The following is an 8,354-nucleotide window of genomic DNA, read 5'->3' on the forward strand; positions in this document are numbered from 1 at the left end:
GCGCAACCTACGAAAGCGCTTCTGGAAAAAGCGCTGCTATAGGGGGCTACGAGAGCGCTTTTTTGGATAAAAGCGCTGCTATAGGGGAGGCTACGAGAGCGCTTTTCTGGAAAAAGCGCTGCTATAGGGGGGGCTACGAGGGCGCTTTTATGGAAAAAGCGCTGCTATAGGGGGGAATACGAGAGCGCTTTTCTGGAAAAAGCGCTGCTATAGGGGGGGCTACGAGGGCGCTTTTATGGAAAAAGCGCTGCTATAGGGGGGAATACGAGAGCGCTTTTCTAAAAAAAGCGCTGCTATAGGGTGGGCTACGAGAGCGCTTTTGGAGTTTCAAAAGCGCTGTCGTTACCTACGGCAGCGCTGACTTTGGCAGCGCTTTTAAGCGCTCTAAAAGCATAAAAAAGCGCTTTAGAAGCCCTTGCACGTTGTAGTGTTTGTTTGTTTAGATATAAATTTAATTGATTTAAGTGGTTATTATTATTATTATTATTATTATTATTACTATTATTATTATTATTATTATTTGGCAATTAATATGTTCATTTGGTTATTGACATTTTAGTTTTTAGTGATGTTTTATTGATGTTCAACTAGGTTGAAGAAAATAATCGACATGTTAAATAAATATAGTGAAATAATTTATAGAAAGCATATTTTAGCTTCACCAGCAACTCAAGAAGTGTTGGATCCACTGAATAGAGGTGTATGGTTTTTCAAATCTATAATATAAGAAAATTAATGGTATTTATGATTCAAATATTTTTTATTAAACAATGGTATACGGGAAATAATTTATTATTAATATATATATTTTTATATACGAAAATTTATTATTGATCCAAATATTTTTTATTAAAAAATGATGTACGAGAAAAAAATGTATTATTGATCTAAATATTTTTACATACAAATATTTTTATAAATGATGCCTAAACAAAAATAATATTTGTATACGGGAAATTTTTTTTATTATTGATCTATATATTTTATATACAAAAAATGGTAGTTATGATTCAAATATTTTTTATTCAAAAATAATATACGGTAAAAAAAATTTATTATTGATCTAAATTTTTTTCACCTACTATTTAAAATAAACATATTATGTAAACAAATGCGCGAATATACCAGAACCCGTGCGTATGCACGAGTTTGTTACTAGTTTCTATAAGAAATAATTTGGCTCAAAATAAAACAATTTATAATATTTTTAAAAGATTTAATCGATTAATCATAGGGGATGCCCAATTAACCAAACTAAATTAAAATAGTTTAAGTTTTATTGAATAAAAATAATAAATCTAATTTATATTTAAAAGGTAAATTTAGTTTTATAATAAAGATGGGATGGGATGAAGCATCTATTCAAAGGGTAATCAAAGTACTTTTTTTTAAGAATTTCTTTATAGACCTCCTAGTCTTTTGGTCACCCCGCGGCGAATTTTCTAGAATGCCCCTTTATTTCGGAAATACATTTCCGAAAACACCACTTCGGAAATGCATTTCTGAAAAAATATGCGTTTTGCTGTTTAAATAAAACAACCTCCCCCATTTCCATTTTACCCTAAAACATCAAATTTTCTGAATTTCTCAAGCATTTGCATTTCACACTACAAAAACTACTTGAAAACAACATTCTATTGCTCTCCAACATTCAAATACCACTTCTAAAGCACCTCCAACAACACCTCAAATCTGTAAGTTTTCAAAACATGAAATTTAGGATTGAATTTGATATTAGGGGTGTTAGAAATTAGTAAAATGTAGTATATTTAAGTTATTATATGTCATTAAGTATAGTTAGATAGGAAAAATTGCATTTTGAACCACTTAGGGCAAAGGGGGAAGGTTCTGCAACAATGGTGTTCGCAGGGGGGTTTTGGAAGTACATTTCCGAAAAGACCTCCCAGACCAGTTTTCGGAAATGTACTTCCGAATTTAACCATAAATGTTTTTTTTAAATTTTTTATTGTTTCAATTTTTCAATGGATTTCTAATGGATTTCAATTTTTCAGGAAAATGGAAGGCAACCCCGCACGACTTAGACAGGGCAGAGAGACACAGACAGCGTCGTCTAGACGCGAGCGGGCAGCGCAGCTGGCATCGACGCAGGGACGGGGTAGACTACGAGTACCCGTTCATATGGATGAGCCTGGTTCCTCGTCTGGATCAAGGAGTCGGCTGGCTCGGGTATCTTCTTCTCGCCGGGAGGAGGTACGGGAGGAGGAGGAGGAGGAGGTGAGATACCAGGAGGACGAGGAGATACCTGATATTGATCCTCCGCACGGGGAGGAGGAGGAGGAGGAAGGCTACCCGGGAGGGCCTACGGACACTTCCGTGCTGATTTCCTACCACGAGCACGTCGCTCGACGTGTCCAGGAGGGAGATATATTTTTTTTAATTAAACAGACTTTATTATTTAACCGTTTTTGATTTAGATTTTTATTTCACATTTTCTTCACGGTCTAATTAACAATCTTTTTTGTTTTTGTTTTTGTTGTAACCGTAAAGGGCGACGCTAAAAATAGTGAACCACGCGTGGAAGATTTTTGATCTGTTTAAACCAAAGGCGCAGTGGTTTAATGATGTGGTGACTGCTTCTGGGCTCGGTGGGTTGTGCATGACCGGGTATTCCACTATCAGCCACGGCATGCAGGGGGCTTTCGTGGAGCGGTGGCATCGGGAGACGTCTTCTTTCCACTTACCGGTTGGGGAGTTGAAAATTACATTACACGATGTTCATTTTCTGCTCCACCTGCCGATCAGAGGGAGACTGCTGCACCATTCCTGGATCTAGAGGGTCGAGGCGATCGAGTGGATGGTCGACTATCTGGGTATGGACCCATACATGGCTGAGTTTGAGTGCAGGACGACGAGTGGGGCCCATATCTGGTTCTCCAACTTGAGAGAGTTGTATGAGAACCACCTGGTGGCGGCGGCGGAGTCCGAGCAGGCGGAAGACGAGCTTTTTATGGAGTATCACCGTGCATGCGCTCTCCGGTGATGGTTCATGTTTTTGGTAGGCACTGCACTCTTTGTGGACAAGAGTGCAACATAGGTCGACGTGACTTATCTCCGCTACTTCATGAACCTGACTACCATTCACCAGTGGAACCGGGGGTCAGCTATTCTGGTATACCTATACCAGAAGCTGAATGAAGCCTCCAACTGGAGGACCAGGCAGTTAACTGGATCTGCCACACTCCTGAAGGTACGTTTCTTTTTAATTATTTCACATTTATTTATGGTTCGTATTTATTTTTAACATGTTATCGTATTTGTGTTTCAGGGCTGGATCATCTCCTACTTCCCCCGCATCCACGGCTTCGCCACTGATGCTGCGTACGATGACACTTTTCCCAAGGCCGCCCGATACGTTCTCCAAAGGGGGAACAACGCAGTGGGACCATGTCGCGGGTACCTTGACCGCACAGCTCACGATGACATTCGTTGGACGTCATTCAGTGACTACACTGTTGTTGTCCCATTTGACCGCATCGCGTTATACTCTGGCTGGTTGGCATGCGGGGCCAACACCATGGTGAGGTATCTACCGGAGCGGTGCATGCGGCAGTTTGGACGTGTGCAGATGATACCAAGGTCACCGTTTGAGGCTGCTCCCGACACAGTTACCCGAGTGGAGCTCACTGCCATATTTGAGGACTGCGCGTATCATTTGGTCCCGGAGGAGTATCGTCGCATGTAGGCCACCCAGGAGTGGCATTGTGTAGAGGGGTACGTGACATGGTTCTATCGGGTGTCACATCTTCTAATGACACCCGACGCTCCCGGAGCTCCTAGGCCACCATATGAGGAGATCTTGGAGAACCAGCAGACTGAGGATGACCATGCCATTAATCTCATACTGATATGCCAGCGGATAGAGATGCTTGGGCGGGACGCATTGGACCGAGGTATCATCGCGCAGGGCGGTCCAGAGGCGGTTGCAGTTGTGGAGAAGATGGTCGGTGACACGGGCGGTGCGGCGGCATATACCAGGCAGAGGAGGTCCCAGGGCGTTAGGGTTAGGCATACTCAGTAGGGGGGTCCGGTTTATTTTTCTTGGACTTTATTATATTCGGTTTGTATTTCTTGACATTTACGTACATTTTCTCACACTATTAATATTTTATTCAGCTTGTATATATAATATTAGTATTTTATACTGATATGTCGCTTATTTTATTCGGGTTATATTTTATTTATATCAAGCACTGTTTATTGCAAGCGTTTTCGTTTAATTAAAAATACGGGACTAAACGTTGTTTAGAAAACACAAAAATAAAACAATTTCTGCATATTTCGGAGATGTATCTCCGAAAAGATCAAAAAATGTGAAAAGGGTATTTTCGGATATGTATCTCCGAAAACACCCCCATTTTCGGAAGTGCATTTCCGAATTTTGCGAAAATTTTGAAAAAAAAATTACTTCGAAAATGCATTTCCGAAGTAGGGGTATTTTTGGTTTTTCGCTGGAGGTTCTCCCCATAGGGGGTCTCCAAAGAAATTCTCTTTTTTTTTACCCTTCATATAGGACTGGACAAGGACCCGCGGCCCAATCTAAACCGCATAAAACCATGAAAATATATTGAGTTGGACGGGTTCCATTGGGCCTTTGGGTTGCACGGGTATAGTAATCGGGTTAAACAGGTTTAGATGGGCAGGCCCGGGTGGAAAAGACTGGACCGTGGGTACCCTGACCCGCCCGAGTAATGTTTAGTGGATGAGTTTTCTTACTTATCTCACTCACTCACTCAGCAGCCACATGTAAGTGATAAACCCTAGCAGAGCTTCTATGTTTTTTTTTACTCTCGTCTCCTCACGTAAACATCGCAGACCACAACCATTGCTCACCACCATCAACTCCACCACAAAGAACAACACCACCACTACCACACTACAATCACTCTCATCTCGTTTTGTCACTCACTTTCCGAAAAAACAACACCACGACGACGAGCAATACGACTGCAACGAGCAACTCAACCACCATCTTTTTGAAGTTCCGATCTTTGATCTTCAGAAGTTTGCAAGGTTGGTTTTTTTATTCAGTTTTAGATTTTTGATGTAGGGTTTAAATCATTTTTGTATTAGTTTTCTAATATTTTATGTTATTGTTTCATTTCATTACAACGATTTGGACATCTACAATCTCATATCTACATGAACATTTTCTGATATCTACCGCTCATTCATCATTTTTCTTCTTGACTACAAGGTAAAGAGGCTTTAGTACCCTGTCTGTCATGAACCATCTATCCTAAATAAATGATAGTTTTTGGATATTGTTATTTGTTGTTTTGATTTGGACTACATAAATTGTTGTTTTCTGATATTATTTTTGGTTGTTTTGATTTTGACAGATGGAACATTTCATAGAGCAAGAGGACCCATCTAACCATGTAAGTTTTTTGAGGAAAAATTATAAGTTTCATTATCTGTTTTTGTTTGTGTGTTTGAAAGTTGTTTTACAGTATACATTATTGTTTTACTTTCAAGTGAATTGAAAGATGTTTCTTAAGTGAATTGAAAACCTGTTTTGGTGCTTGAAAAGAATTGAATTGAGTATGTGTGTACTACGAAGAAAGAAAGAGTATAAGACATGTCCATTTTGAAAACATGTAATTTAATAAAAAAATGTACTGGTTATTAACTTACATAATGGTCCATTTCTAAGTGGCTTTGAACACAAACTGAGAGTATATCCTTTCATTTTGGGTCCTTCTTTTTGGGTCTGGCCTTAAATCTAAAACATGAAATAAAATTATAGTTTATGATATGTATTTGTTCTTCAGGTAAATGGTGCAAAAGGGTCTTTGTGTTGGGGTATACAGGCTATAGATTTCAAGATTTTGTGTGCAGCAGTAGTTTAGGAGCTGTTGTTTCTTCATCAGATGTGAATCCTGGAATCCTCCGCCGTCAAGTTATTGGGTTTTTAGATCTTTAATTGGATCATTTCTATGATTCATCAAGGTATTAATTTCAAACTTTTAATAAAACTATTGTACTTTCGAATGACATGTTTGTTAGAATGATTCAACTTGAAGTTAAAAAATCAAAAGATTACTTAAATCTAATTATTCTATATTAATGTAGATGTGCAGTTCTGCATATTTCATGCTCAATCAGTATGATATGCCTTATGAATATAATTTTAATGTATTTTTCAATTTTACATGCAGGGCTCCTCATTTATTGCACGGTCTCGGTTAGTCGCACTTAAGTAATGCAAATGCTGATAGAAGCTCTTGGTGAGTGTCTCTAAAGCTAAACTCTAAGTTTGTTCAATTAGCTTCATTTTCTATGTCTTAAATATATAACGAGTTATTGATTCTTAACTATATACACATTATACTTTATAGTTGAATTTATGTTGATAATCTTTCTCATTTTTGATAAATTACAGTGCTGGTTGAATATATGGGAAAGGAGTCAAATGCATAAGGCCATTACCATTGCACTAAAATAATGCAAATGCTGATAGAAGCTCTTGGTGAGTGTCTCTAAAACTAAACTCTTAAGTTTGTTCAACTCTAAATTTGTTCATTTAGCTTCATTTTCTATGTCTTAAATATATAACAAGTTATTGATTCTTAACTATATACACATTACAGTGCTAGCTGAATTTATGTTGATAACCTTTCTATTTTTGATAAATTGCAGTGCTAGTTGAATATATAGGAAAGAAGTCAAATGCAGAGGGTTGACCATTACCATTGATAGTAGTTTATTATTTAAGTTTTAGTTATTTGTTGTAAGTTGAATTATGTTATGCTGGATTTATGTTGTATTAACGATGGAATTATGTTCAATTTATGTTAAGGTCATATATAGACAATTGGATGATAGGTCATTGATAGACAATTAGATTTATGTTGGAATTCATTACTCAGTAACTTAATTTAAGTTGTAATTAATTTTTAGCTCAAAATGTATTATTGGACTCAATTAAAAAAATAACCCAATAACCCAATTAAACCGTGTGTATTAACCTGTGATCCGTGCTAACCCAACCCGTCCAAACCGATTGTGAAAATGGGCCTATATATCTAAATCGCGGGTTGGGATGTGCGTGGCTTTTAGGCCCGAAACCGCCCAAACCAGCCCGTTGTCCAGCCCTTTTCGTACATAAAATAAAATAAGCATTAAATACTTTCCCAGATCCATGTGACTCGTTTAATACTTTTTCAGAGACAATATGCATTCTCACGCCCCATCAAATTCCCTCTTATGGTATGTACTTGATTATTGGACTCTATCACTTTTCTTATATCTAGAAATTAATTCATGTATCTAAATACTCACTAGATAATGAGCACGTGTTTAATACATTACATGATGTTGAATAACAATTTTAATATTATATGTCATATTTATATAAGAATTTCTAAAAAAATCTAGAAAATTAGATCTTAGTCTAATTAGTTGAGAAAATAATTTCATAAATTTCTAGTTGTGAATAGACACATACATGATCTTTTAGTCGATGCAACAATTCATGTTATAAAAATTCAATTTCTCAAATTTTTTTTTGGAAACACCCAAATTTTACTGGATTAAAAAAACTTCTGATTCTTCAAAATTAATTTTGTATCATAATACATCTGAGATGACCCAACCAATTTTATCAACCATACACTTAAGTGTAATCTGTAAACTTATGGTTTACAATAATAAATATGATTCTATTCTTCTTATTTGTATCAAACCATAGTAAATAATAAAATTATTTATATAAACTATATTTTAAAAATGGATGACATATAATTTAATTACAATTTTGACATCTAAATAAAAAATTTATAAATTTTGATAATAATAATAATAGAGTACATAAAACACATGACTACGTTTTCTTACGTTTTATGTATAGAGAATGTAGAGTACAAAAATTATTCAACAAATATAAATAATTCTACATATTTTATCCAAGAATAATAAGTTAATGAATAAATTTGAAATAAAAAAGAAAATAAATATTTGTTATTAGAAAATTGAACAAAAGAAAATACATGTATACTATAAAATGTATTATTTAAAAAAAATAATTTATTCAAACAAATCACCATTAAAACTTATATTTACAATATAAAAATTTCAAAAATAAATATATAACTGACAGAAAAAAATCATTTTATAATTGAAGGATTCGTTTTATTTTTATTTTTATAAAATACACTAATAAAAATAACACGAATTAATAAAAATATTGATAATCTTAAATTATCAAATCAATACTTGTCAATCTTAATAAAATAATCATAAAACTATAACATTATGTTATAAAATAAATATTAAATTAATCATATTAATTTTTTCAATCAATAATTTATAACAAATTAATAATATTTAGTTAT

The 8,354-nt window shown here is 35.4% G+C and overlaps 1 long non-coding RNA gene across 1 annotated transcript; it reads left to right on the forward strand.

Annotated features, from left to right (window-relative positions):
* The first annotated feature begins 5,074 nt into the window (after window positions 1-5,074).
* Window positions 5,075-6,809, forward strand: LOC131624623 (uncharacterized). Its single transcript, XR_009290632.1, has 6 exons — window positions 5,075-5,215; window positions 5,361-5,399; window positions 5,793-5,970; window positions 6,180-6,248; window positions 6,404-6,490; window positions 6,661-6,809. It is a non-coding gene; the product is annotated as an uncharacterized LOC131624623 (long non-coding RNA).
* The last annotated feature ends 1,545 nt before the right edge of the window (window positions 6,810-8,354 follow it).

The sequence above is a fragment of the Vicia villosa genome, unplaced genomic scaffold (genome assembly GCF_029867415.1).
Source record: "Vicia villosa cultivar HV-30 ecotype Madison, WI unplaced genomic scaffold, Vvil1.0 ctg.000146F_1_1, whole genome shotgun sequence".
Lineage (NCBI taxonomy): Eukaryota > Viridiplantae > Streptophyta > Magnoliopsida > Fabales > Fabaceae > Vicia > Vicia villosa.